Genomic DNA, 13,166 nt, shown 5'->3' with positions numbered 1-13,166 from the left:
CCATTGATGATCGACTTTGCAATCCTCTACTATACACATGCTGCTTGAACAATCAGACTCCTCCATGTACAGTCCTTGGTTGGTGGTTGAGTCCCTGGGAGCTCTGACGGTACTAGTTAGTTCATATTGTTGTTCGTCCTAAGGGGCTGCAAACCCTTCAGCTCCTTTGGTCCTTTCTCTAACTCCATCATTGGGGACCCTATACTCAGTTCAATGGATGGCTGTGAGCCTCTACATCTGTATTAGTCAGGTACTGTCAGAGCCCCTCAGGAGATAGCTATATTAGGCTGTCATGTCCTTTCTTCAGTCTCTGCTCTATAGTTAGTTCCCAAAGAACTCTTAATGTTATCCTCATATTACAGATGTGGAAACGAATGCTTGGGAAGTTTTGATGTGCAGCAATAATGCCCTGTAACATGTGCATCAGCAAGTGCAAGAAGATGATACCATCTTAAGGACTTTGGGCTACAAATATGGTTAGAATTACACATCACTTTCTGAAAATGACTGTCTTAAACCCATAAATATAGTACACAAAAAATTGTTTCCTTTTTATTGACTCGAAAGCAATCACTGCCATGAATACTATACACAAATAGCTTCCATCCAAACTAATGATTTGATGGGCCACTGCGATGTCTAGTGTGACAGCAGGTAGCCATAAGATTACAAGAAGAAAAAAAATGTTTGATCACTACCAAATAGGGGGCTCCTCCTGAAGGGAAAGGAAAGCCAAGAGGATTGGTTGAAAGGGTCAGAGTCTGCAATCTCTTTAGTGGCCGGACTAGAGTCCAGCCCAATCCTGCTTCCCCTTTCAGATGAATGAGCCATGTAGCTAAGCAATGTCCTCTTGGGAGACCTGGGGCTTCTCTTCCACCCTAAACAGGAATCCAGGGAAGTCTTGTATATGTCCTAACTCAACTCAGCTATTTACTGGCTTGTAACCTTAGGTGTACTCTGCAATGTCTGTGCACATGTTTTTTTTTTTTTTTTTTAGCTGAAGAAAAATGAAGATTTAAAGCTACCCATTCCCAGAGCTACTGGGAGAATCCCATCAGAAGATGCATATACTACACACAAGGTCCAATTTCAGATATTCCATAAACTTTGAGAAATATTAGCTATGACTATTTTATAAGCTCTAAATCCAAACAGCTTCTAAATTTAAAGGGTCAAGAACAAATATTTCTGACTTTGAGTATTATATTTCTCTGAAGCAACCATTTATGTCTAACCTTATAGGGTGGGAATAATAGACATTATATAAATAAGGATGTGTGGCTGTGTTTGCATAAAGCTTTATTGACATGAATAAGATGCAGATCAGGTTTGATAAGTGGGTCTGTGGTGGTTTGAATAAGAAGTGCTCCCATGATTTACATATTGGAATGCTTAGTGAGCAGCTAGTGGAACTATTTGAAAGGATTAGATGGTGTGGCTTTGTTGGAGGAAGTGTGTCACTGGGAGTGGGCTTTGAGGTTTCAAAAGCTCATACCAGGCCCAGTCCCTGTAGATCAGGATGTAAAGCTCTCAGCTACTGCTCCATCACCAAGCCTGCATGTATGCTGTCATGCTCCCAGCCATGATGATAATGGACTAACCCTCTGAAAATGTAAGCCATCCCCAGTTAAATAGTTTCCTTTATAGGAATTGTCTTAGATATGGTGTCTTTTGGCAACAATAGAGCAGTAAATAAGACAAGGTCACAGGTTGCTGACTTTAGTTCTCACCTAACCAACAGGAGTTCTTCATAGCCTACAAGAGAGATGCTCCAAGGTACCCAGTGTACGCCTGAAGGCATGAGTGCTACAGAGCACTATTCATACAATTTTTTAAATACATGTATCCCTGTGATAAGGTTTAACTTATAAACTAGGCAAGGTGAAAAGTAGGTAACTTGTTTCTATGCAAGAACCACTGGAAGGCAGAGCTATGAATATCCCCCCAAAATCTTATTGTGCCAAGTACACCTTACTGTGGATGAAGTGTGTGAAGATGAAGGGTCATTATGTTGGCTCTGTGAGGCAGGGTTGGATTGCTAAGTCAAGGTTCCTTGTGGTTCTGATTTGTCATAGTTCAGAATGGAGGTTAGAATGATAAAGAATGGTATACTTCAAACCTTTAGATAAAAGGATTTTGAATGTTTCACCTGGAAGAAATGATCAATGTGTTGGAGGATGGAAATGTTTACTGTGATGTAAATATTACATAATACGTGCAGGTACTAAGACATTATGCAGTAACAATTCTTTTATCCCATACATTGTATGGAGAACTTTTTTTTTTTATATTTTAATATATCATCTGAGAAAACGAGCCCTATGTCAATTTAGAATAATACATGAAGATTACTTGAATAAATAGCTTCATTACTGCTCATTACTGGTCTATTTGATAGTGGAGGCAGCTACCAAGTTACTAGTTACTAGGGGGCAGGTGGTATATACAGTGTGATTGACAACTAATTCTAAATTTATGAAGCACATATTTCTGGAGTTTTCCATTTAATACCTACAGTGTACCATTGACCATGTGATGATTAATCTTGACTGTCAACTTGATAGGACTTATAATCACTATGGAAACAAGCTCCTGAGCATGTCTGTGAGAGAAATTCTAGATTATGTTAATTGAGGTAGGTAGAACCACCACAGATGTGGGTTCTACCATTCTGTGGTCTGGGCTCCCTGACTGAATGAAAAAGGAGAAGAGGAGCTGAGTAGAGCATTTGCTGTTCTCTGCTTCCTGACGGCAGATGCAATGTGACCTTGCTGCTCAAGCCACGGATGCCACGATGGACCTCAACTATGAGTCCAAACAAACCCTTTCTTCCTTAGGTTCATTTTGTAAGGCAGCTTGTCATAGCAACAAGAGAATAAGTAATACAGATATCACCAGGCATGAAAATACAGGGAAGGGAGGCCTACTACGTGCAGGATGTGCCAGCCTGATGCTAGGCCTCCTGAGAATAGGAAGCAGCTGTAGGGAGGGCTTACATGTATGAAATGGAACTATCATCTATGCTGTGAACAAACTAGTATAGGATAATATGCTGTTGTTACAGCAGTGTTAGAAGTATAAATTCCAAGATCCCCAGGACTTTATGATCCCTTTCATGGGAAAAACCCTGCCATGGCTATTTCGATACACACTGTGGCAGGCTGACAGAGGAGAATGGAGAACAAGACCCCCCTCCTGTATTGTTCAAGCTTCTCCTTTCAGACTCTATTAGATCAAAAGTTCCTTTTCTCGGGGATATGCATGGCAGGAGGAACATCTGGGATGGCTGCAGGACTTCCTTCCTATTTCATCTAAATTCAACCCTGAAGTAAGTTGAACTGTGATTTGTCTGAGCCCACGAGACCTTAGAGGGAGCAACTGTGTGAACAAATGCACATCAGGTGTGGCAATGGGACACCGGTCTTGCAAACTCATCATCTGAGGTGAGGGGCATGAATATTTTATCACGTTTCCACAGTCCCTAGGGAGATTTCAGTAAAGTTTTGATACTATGCTTTGCAATCTGCACCCTGCCCAGGATCTAGTCCCCCTTCCCACCCTTCCCAGAGGATTCTTGCATAGCTGCTTTAAAGAAGCATTCAGAACTTTTCTATATTTACTTCTACTCTAGTATTTGGGAAGAGAAAGTAGATACCATGCAGCTCATTCCTTTTTAAATCTTGGGTTTTAAATGAATGTGTATTTGATGTTCAAATTGATTAAGGAGTATCACATTTCACGACTGGCAATTTTTTTTAAGTTAAGGACAAATTGCCATCTGAGGGAAGGCATGGTCCAGTCCCTAGCCCTGGAAATGGAGTGGGGAATCCCACTGCCAGCAGCAAGGACAATTTGGATGATGGAATAGAAAGAGGGCTTTCTCTCTGAGGCTGCTGGAGATTGGAAGAATTGTTTGCAATCTTCCCCATGTTGTAGAAATAGAAGATAATCCACATCTGAGTCTAAACAAAGTTTTTTTTTTCATTCAATTTATAAGAATTAAATTTTCAAAAATGTATTTTTTAAACCTCTTAAATCAAAATAATTCTTTGTTGCTCAACTCGGCTCTTCCAGTGAAGACAAAAATGACATTAACCCAAGCACAAATAGCTGGCTTTATGATCTTAATGGAGCAAACAAAACTGATTTATTAATAAAGTGTATTGTTGAAAGAGAATCTTGGTGGAATCTTGGGCTGTGCAGTGCATCCATTTTTACTGGCTTCACTTTGTTATGGTTTCAGAGCTATTTATAATGCTATCCCTCTGAAAATCCCTTTCCACTCTCTCATTTATCTTCCATCTCCAGAAAGCTTCCCATCCAAATTAGAAAAAAATAAAACAAAACAAAACAGTTACCCTTGCTTTTACACCTCCTTAAAGTCAATTGGAAGTGGCATCTCCCAGGAATGGGTCCATTTCTCATCCATGCTCCCAGCAGGGAATGAGAACATAGCTTGTGCTCTGCAGCTTTGTTCTAGAAGGCAAACCTTAAACTACTAGCATTACTTGCTCCATACTTGGAAACCATCTGCTTTCACATTCCTTACTGAAAGGAAAGAATGATGGAGAAAGAGAGCCATCCTCACGGGTCTGCCCGCTGCAGTTGTATCAGGCTCTGTTGGCTTAAAGCTCTGCAGTCACTGCCTTCAAATTCTCAATCATCTTTGAAAGACGGGATCCAAGATTTCAGGGCACATTAGGTCCTGGACACTCTGTAGCCTGGCCTGGTAAGAGTCAACATGCTATTACCCTGAATTCTTTTTCTCTGCATCATTTATTTATGGAATGAGAGAAACATTGGAGTGTCAAAAGTCATCTTTGCTCTTGCTGTGAGCTGGGTTTATACTTAACGTTGTGCTTGAGTCTCATTTCTAAAAAACCCTAGGGGTGCTATGCTTGCCCCTGTTTTAAATGTGGGAAATTGAGGATTAAAAAAGGTAGTATGTTCTAGGTCACAGAGCTACTGAGGGATGAAGCTGGCTTTTAAAATGAATTCTTTTTTCAAAGATTAATATATAATCTAACAGGTCAATATCAGTTCTCACTTGGAAATCAACAGTTTCAAACATCTAAATTAACACAGCTCAGTGATATTCTGCAGACACGATAGGAGAGTACATGTGATGGATGTAGAAAACAGAGGTCATCTGAAGTGCTTGTCAGAAACCCTATTTCTGCCTCATTCAGGTTTGGGGCTACTTTCAAAGCTGCAACACTGCATTAGCTCACTTTCTGTTGATACAATAACATTCCAGAGGCTGAGCAAATTCTAAAGAGGTGTTTATTTAGGTTACAGTCGAGAGGCTGAAGGCAGCCCACTTCGTTCAGTCTCTCCTGACTATCTTCCTGGTTGCTTTATAGCATGAAGGTACAGAAAGGAGAAGGCAGGCATCATGCTAGGATGGAAGACCAGAGACTAGAGGTAGCTCTGATTTGACTCTTTTGTAACAGTACCCACCCCAGAAGAACCATACAGGGTTCTACCAGAGGATGATGTTCCCAATGACCTAACACTCTCCTAGGTCCCACTTTTTAAAGATACAAGCACCGTGGCGCCATCATGCTGAAGGCCAAGCTTCTCGGTCATGATGTTTGGGCAGGGGGACAAAGCATACCCAGGCTAGAGCACTATTGCTTCCTAGAGTTTCATGAAAATCTTTAACCCTCCCCAGAAGTCATCTTGGATGGCTCCTTCTATCGTCTGTCCTTGTTTTTCTGCTACAGTTTTCCTACCCTAAACAGACCAAAACCAAAACCAAACAAAACAAAAAACAAACAAGCAAAGAAACCCATCCATGCCTTGGATATGACAATCAACACTTTGGGCTAACTCAGGTATGGAGAATATGGTGGGAACTGACAGAAAAGAGAAGCCTCCTTTCCCCTAGCTGAATGAAAGCTGCAAGTTCCTTAGCTTTTCAAATTCTATCAGATTCAAGGAATGGAGGAATACTACTCAAGTATACTCCAACTGTCTCTTCTGACAATTCTGTTTGATGACTGTGGTGGCACCTACAGGGTCATAGTTTTGAATGTTTGGTCTCAAGTTGATAGAAGTGTTTGGGAAGGATTAGGAGGTGGGGCTTTAAGGTATCAAAGCCAAGCTGTTTCTAGTTTCTCCATTTCCAGCTCCTACTTTGTGACTATGATGTATGCTACTGCTCCTCTGCCATGCCTGCCTGCATGCTGCTGTGCTCCCTGCCATTAAAGTCACAGCCTCTAGCCCTCTGAAACTGTAGGATTCTATTAAAGGTGTTCTATATGTTGCCCCAGTCATAACATTTTGTCACAGCAGGAGAAGGTAACTAAGACAATGACCAAAGAACATCCTATTTTAGCTGAAGTCACCTTGAGCTGAGTTTCTATTACCTTGAACTAAATAAGTACTGGTTAGGAAAAAAAAAAAAGATGAGATTTGTGGAATGAAGTCGGGTTTCCTAACAAATGTGGAAGGCTAGCTAATTAAAATTCCTGTCCTCTTCTCCCGTATTTCTCATATATATACACAGGAGTGTATGCCCTATGTTAAAAGTCAAGCTTGATGAGAGTTGGAAAACCTCAAAATTCAAAGAATGTGTGTTCAACAATCTCAGTTTTCTTTCCTGTTTATTTTCTCACATTTCAATAATTTTGGTTATTTCTTTTGCCAACCACAGTACAGAATGGGTCTTAGTTTGCTTCCTGCTGCTGTGGTAAAGACCATGAACAAAACAACTTGGAAAGGAAAGGGTTTATTTTTATCTTATACTTCTAGATAACAGTCCATCACTGAGGGGTGTCAGGGCAGGGATCTGGGGGTAGGAGCTGTTGCAGAGGCCATGAAGGATTTCTGCTTATTGGTTTGTTCCTTATATTTGGCTCAGCTTGCTTTCTTATACAACCAAGGACCATCTGCCCGGGGAAAGCACCACCCATATGGGCTGGGCCATTTTTCATTAATCAAGAAAGTTTCCCACAGGCCAGTCCAATGGGGGCATTTCTCAATTGCAATTTCCTCTTTTCAGATGACTCTAGTGTGTTTTCAACTTAAGAAAAACCTAACTTAAGGTAATTGTCCTAACCTGAAGATCCAAGATCAAAAACTCTTTTAAATTTGAGGCATATTTTTAAAAAGCATTTCAGATAAGGGTTATTCAATCTGTACATAATTTGCTAGTTTTGAGAGAGGGTATTCTCATGTCCTATAAACATGAGAGTCTAAATCAGTGGTTCTAGTTCCTCATGTGGTGATGTCCCCAACCATAAAATTATTTGTGTTGCTACTTCATAACTGTAATTTTGCTACTCTTATGAATTGTAATGTTAATATCAATGTTTTCTGATGGTCTTAGGTGACCCCTGTGAGGAGTTACGCCCACCAAGGAGGTTACAATTCACAGGTTGAGAACCACTGGCTTGAACAATTATGTCTCAGTGTTCCCAGTACCTGGTAGGGTCATCGTAAGTAAGCATTTAGTCTCCTGAGTGAAAGGTCTGCCCAGTTTCCCCTCAGCAATCAAAAGCACAATCACTGCCATCAATGGATAGACTTAGCTCCCCAGGGATCACTCTATATTTGGGTTTAAGATATGATGCCTCTTCTAGGCTACCTCAACTAAATAAGTGGATACTGGAAATGAAAATTGTCAGTGGCGTTTGAGAAGAGTTGAAAACAAGATCACAATACCTGTTTCCATACTTCTGACCTACTAGCAGAGCCCTGTCAAACAGAGAGATTCTATTCTCAAAATAAATATGGAAAGATCCATGAGGGGCATCTGGCTTTGATGGAACTAAGGTGGATACGCTTCTGTGTGTATGCCACGTGTTCTTGGGCTGTCAGCCTCAGGAATAAAGTGGAGAATTGTGGCCCCTTCCTTTCATAAGTTCAGCGCTGGCGGCTGTCCTAGGGACAAGCGGTGGATAAACACCAGCTGCCTCTACTATGCATTGGAGCCTATTAGGTGTCTATAGGGTTAAGCCTGGCAGAGGCCTGGCCATCCTTCTCTTGCCTGCACAGACCTGGCACCATTCTAGAGGCTCCCTGGTAACAGTGGGCTGTCTTGTCTATGTGTCATAAACCTTTCCCAACAAACCTGCTCTGAGAAGTTGGTATCTATAGTGTGAATGCCCCAAAATTTGGCTTCTGAAGACCTGTTCCCTCAAGTCTCAATTAGTTTTAATTGGTTTAAAATCTTTTTGCTTAACTTACAAAATAACAGATTTCCTTATGGCATCCCCATACACTCTTAGTTTGGGTGGCTTCTTCCCTCTGTCTTCCTCCAACTCCATGTCCCCGAATTCCCCTTCCATTTTCACATCTCACACCTTCAATTGATCACTCCATCTGCCAGATGTATTTGAGGGTGAGGCCTCCAAGAAGCTATTGGGCCACAGGTTCTCTGCTTGCACCAGTAGGTTGGTCCATTCATAGATGAGGGATACTGTGGATTGTGGGAGGGGCTTTGTTACAACTTCTTCCTGGTCTGCTTGCTCTGTCTTACCATGTGATCCCCATCGCTACGTTAGAAACACCTAAAGGACCTTTGCTAGAATCAAACAGTTGCCAAAGTAATGTCCTCTAACTTCATGGCCTCTAAAGCTGTTCACTAAGCCAATCCATTTTCTTTATAAGTCTCCCAGTCTCAGACACTCTGAGACTAAAGTCACAGATCCTTGTAGTAGGGCATGAATGAGGCTGAGTCTGAAAAGGTCCCTTTCATCTGTTGGGTTTTGGGTTAAGTGTCTTAGAACCTCAGTCTTCCTCTTCTATAACATAAGGATAACAAGAGTAACCTGACTGCACTGTTGGGTCACCTACATACGCTGCATTTGACCCTGTCTATACACTCAGGAAAACCCATCAGGACTCTTTATGGCCTTTCTGTGGGGTGTCTATGAAGCACACAGTGCTAAAGCTCTGCACAGTCCTCTGGAGGCAAAAGACTGTGGATGTAACACTGAAAAGAAACACGTGAGTTTGAATCACAGTACCATTCTTTGCAGATTCCAGTTTCAGTAAACAAACTATAAATACACTTTTAGTATACACCATGCAATAATTGGGACAGGCTTATATGAAAAGGCATTTGTTATTTATCTGAAATTTTTTTAACAAGGCATCTTGTATTTTGTCTGGCAATCCTACTCATGGACCATGAGATTTTCAGTACAGTTATATAATATTTCAACTTCTAAGACTCCTAAAGATAGCATGAACAGCAATTACAGAATAATTCTTATGTACCATACAGTTATGAAATACTGTGAGAAAGTTTTGCTATTGCTGCTCTGTGGATGACAGTATAGAGACAAGGTGAGGGGGTTGGCTCAAGCTTAGTTCATGCTGTTAACACATTTAAACAGGGTGCAAGGCCAGCCTTATTCAGGAGGTTGCAATGGGCCTTCCTGTTTTTATACAACACATGTTGGCTATGTCTTAACTTGCCTGAGGTTCCCGTATTGCTCAATCTTATGGAAGAAAATGTGAAAAGACAGTTCAATTGCCATAGGGAAATTGTTAGAAGTCCTATTTAAAGGGAACCCAAGTATTTGAGCAACACTTATCAAAATTCTATTTCTTTTTCTACTATTTCACTCCTCCGCAACAATTCCTCAGAGATTCCTTAATAAGTTCTGGAGGAAGAAAACAAACAAAAACCCTTCATCAACCCCTTAGCTTGTGACTTTTCTCTCTTCTTCCTGCATCAACTCTTTCTTAGGTTTTATTATACAGGCTAACTTGGCCTCCCTCTTCTAGAAGAGTCCATGTTATTTAGAAGAAAGGAAGAAAAATTGACTTGGTAATTTCAAAATTCTCTTCAGCAGGCTGAGGGAATCATAAAATCAATGCCCAAATCTTTATTAATAACGCTTTGTTCCTTCACACCGTTCACTCGGAAAGTCCTCATTTTCTTCTGCCTTCCCTAGCTCGTGCCCACACCCTCCCAACTCTTATTTTAGACTCTCTATGTTTTCTCACCAGGACTTTGTTCAGGGTTTAATAGCTCTTGGGAAAAGATGGAGAAGGAAGTCCATTTATATAGTCTCTGATTACCAGGTTAGCTGATAAACAGGAAGAAAAAGACAGTCCAGAGAGTAAGGAGACTCCTCATGGCTCTCAAAATGACATTTTCCTAGGAAATCAAGCAGCCCCAAAAAACATTGTGAGAATCCAGTTCCTGAAGCACCCTGTAGAACCTTTGTAGGCTCAGGTGCTCTGACTGTCATTGGCTTCCAGTTGCTGCTGGCTAGAATGTAAAAGCATTGACATCTAAGGGATTTACTAACAGCCAGATGGCCAATACCAACTTTCCAAGTACAACTTAGTATGAAGGCCATCATGTGAAGTGTGCAGTCGGGGTTTGCCCAGGGCTCTGGGGAGGACCCCCAGTGTCATGTTCTCTTATTGTCTCCTGACCTTTAACCTCCAGCAAAAGGTAATTCAGCTCCTCACAGTCACACTTTTCCTTTTTGAGTGGGAACTAGAGCAAATGCTTTCTGTCAAGGGAGAACAGAGATGTCTCTTCCACCACGTGGGTCATTTGAAAGCTGTATGTCTACCACAGCAGCATTTCATTAATATTGCTGTTACCAGTGCTAACTCATGCTGTCTTCTGATGGACCGATACCCTTAGTTTATAACAGGTCTGCAGGATTATAATTCCATCTATTCACTATTCACTTTACTCTTAACATTTTACAGTTGAGAAAATGATAGCTCAAAAAGACTTTTAAAAACAAAAGAAATTAAGAAATAAAGTATGAATTTACCAACCATGATGCCTGTAGTCACAAACAATAAAACAACAGACAACAGACAGGGCTCCTGTCTTCAGGACAGGACTTGGCTTCAATTTCCAACACCCACATGGCAGCCTACATCCACCTGTAACTACAATTCCAGGGTGGCCTGATGTCTTTTACTGTCCTCCACAGGCACTGCACATACATAGTACACAGACATACATGCAGAAAAAACAAACAAAATAAAAAGTTACATAAAATTATATAGAAAAAAATCTTATAAAAAGTTTCTCATGATTCAAAACTTAATCGGTTATATCATTAAGGAAATACACACATACACTCACAGACACACACACACAAATACACAGATAGCCAACCAACACATGACAAATTACTCAAACTCTACTAACCAGGTAACTTGCAAGTCAGAACGGCGATGCCATTTTATAACCATTAACAGGTATTAGTTTAAACATAAATAAACCCTCCAAATCCAGAGATCAAGTGCTGGTGATGCTGTGGTCAAGTTGGACCTCTTGGGTATCACTGGTAGGAATGGAACATGGAGAGGCTGCAGCCGGTGGCATGGAGCTTCCTGGGAGAGTTGAGTAAAGAGTTATTCTATGATCCAGTAGGTTTGCTTTTTGGTGTGCATATCTAGAAAAAGCAAAGGCAGATAACTGCAAGAGTATTTTTCCAGCCATGTTCATAGCAATGTCAAGGGGTAGAAGAAAGCCAAGTCCTACGGATGCATGAAAGGGCAAACAAAATATGATCTAGGCAAACAATGACGGGTTGTTTATCAAGGTTCGAAAGAACTAACCTTTGACACACACTGCAGCATGGGCAAACCTTGATACTTTGCTACATGAAAATAATCCAACCAAAAAAGGACAGAGGCTCTACGATGGGGTAACTGACCAATTATATGAATCACCCAGACGCATTAATCATGCCAGAGGAAATTCCCAAAACTCTCTCTAGCTTGCTTCCAGTGAGTTGATTTCTCCCTCTGACTTTAGAAGTCACTTAGGCATCAATGACCACCTCTGACTGCTCTGGTCCACACCTCTGACATCTAATCATGATTGCTAACAGTAAGCAATAGTGGTCACCATGATGAGAGTTACCAAACTTTTCTCAGCAGGCAGAGAATAGGACCCAGCCTGTACCTTTTCAGTATACATGGGTCCCTTGAAGAGACACCCTAAGTTTGCAGTAGATCTATCTTCCACAGGTAGAGCTGTAATTTATTCCCAGGACTTCTGACTTCAGAACTCATCTTCACAGTGAGTCTCCAAGCAGGTTCACGGTACATGCCTCAATGTCATGACTCCACTAGGGACTGAAATCCTGGCAATCTGGGGAAGAGTTTTGCAAAGTCTTGCTGTCGATGCAGAGATTGACTTCTCCCTTTCTCCCAACAGACGTTTGGCACAGTCTCTGGTTTGTGCAAATTGGAGAATTTTGCTACTGGCATCTGGTGCATGGGGGGCCAGGATACCCCTAAAGTCCTCCTGTACATAGCCTGGTTCCCCACAACAAACAATTTACTCAGGGGCCATGTCAGCAGCACTGCTGATGAAAAGCTGTGGTCAGACATTTAGATAGCCTTTAATGGGATTCTTACAAATTTATTTTGATGCCTGGACTGGGCTGCTTCAAGGTTTTCCTGAAACTGAGCTGGGTGAAAACTCCAGATGATTTCAATTTCATCTTCCTTACGGCTTTGCTGCTGTCCATGAATGCCCTAGCTTCTCACCAGCAATGGCTGTTCCAGGCAGGCAGTAGTTTTGTTGTTCGTTTACTTTTCTTTCATGCAGCTTTTATTGTTAGGATCTTTAGGCAGCGATCACCTGGCCTCTATGCAAAGTTTCAAATGTCATTTTTCTCAAACTGGCACCTAAAAATTGTAGCGTCCCAAACTTTGTATATAGCGTAGGTTCCTCAAAATACAGGATTTCGTTCTGACCTTGCCTGAACTTGCCCCAGGTTTCAATCTGCTTTTAGAGGTAAATTTCATGTTAGCGATGGAATGACGTGACAGCTTGTATACTAGTGGTCTCTCCTACCAGATCCATTGCATTTACTGTGGAATGAGAAATGTCATCACCAATGCAGAGCTTGACGTAGTTCTGATAAAAACAGAAACATCTATCTTCCAGTGTGTAGTCAGGAGGTTGACTGGCTGTTCATCAGCAACTGTAATCTAACCTCTCCCTAGACAGATATCCAAAACTGCCCATGAAATTGAGCCACTAGCTAGACAGGAATATCTTTAGCAACCCAGACCCTACTACTCCTTTCAGTCAACAGCATCCTTGATCAATCTTAGCATCACTGAAAGGGGAATAACCACAAACCACGTGCATCCTTGCTGTAATGCAACAAGAGATGACCAGCCCTCCCCGGAAAGATCTTGCATGAAAAAAAAAA

This window comes from Mastomys coucha, unplaced genomic scaffold, assembly GCF_008632895.1.
Source record: "Mastomys coucha isolate ucsf_1 unplaced genomic scaffold, UCSF_Mcou_1 pScaffold20, whole genome shotgun sequence".
In the NCBI taxonomy this organism is placed as follows: Eukaryota; Metazoa; Chordata; class Mammalia; order Rodentia; family Muridae; genus Mastomys; species Mastomys coucha.
Note: the sequence above shows the minus strand (reverse complement) of the source record.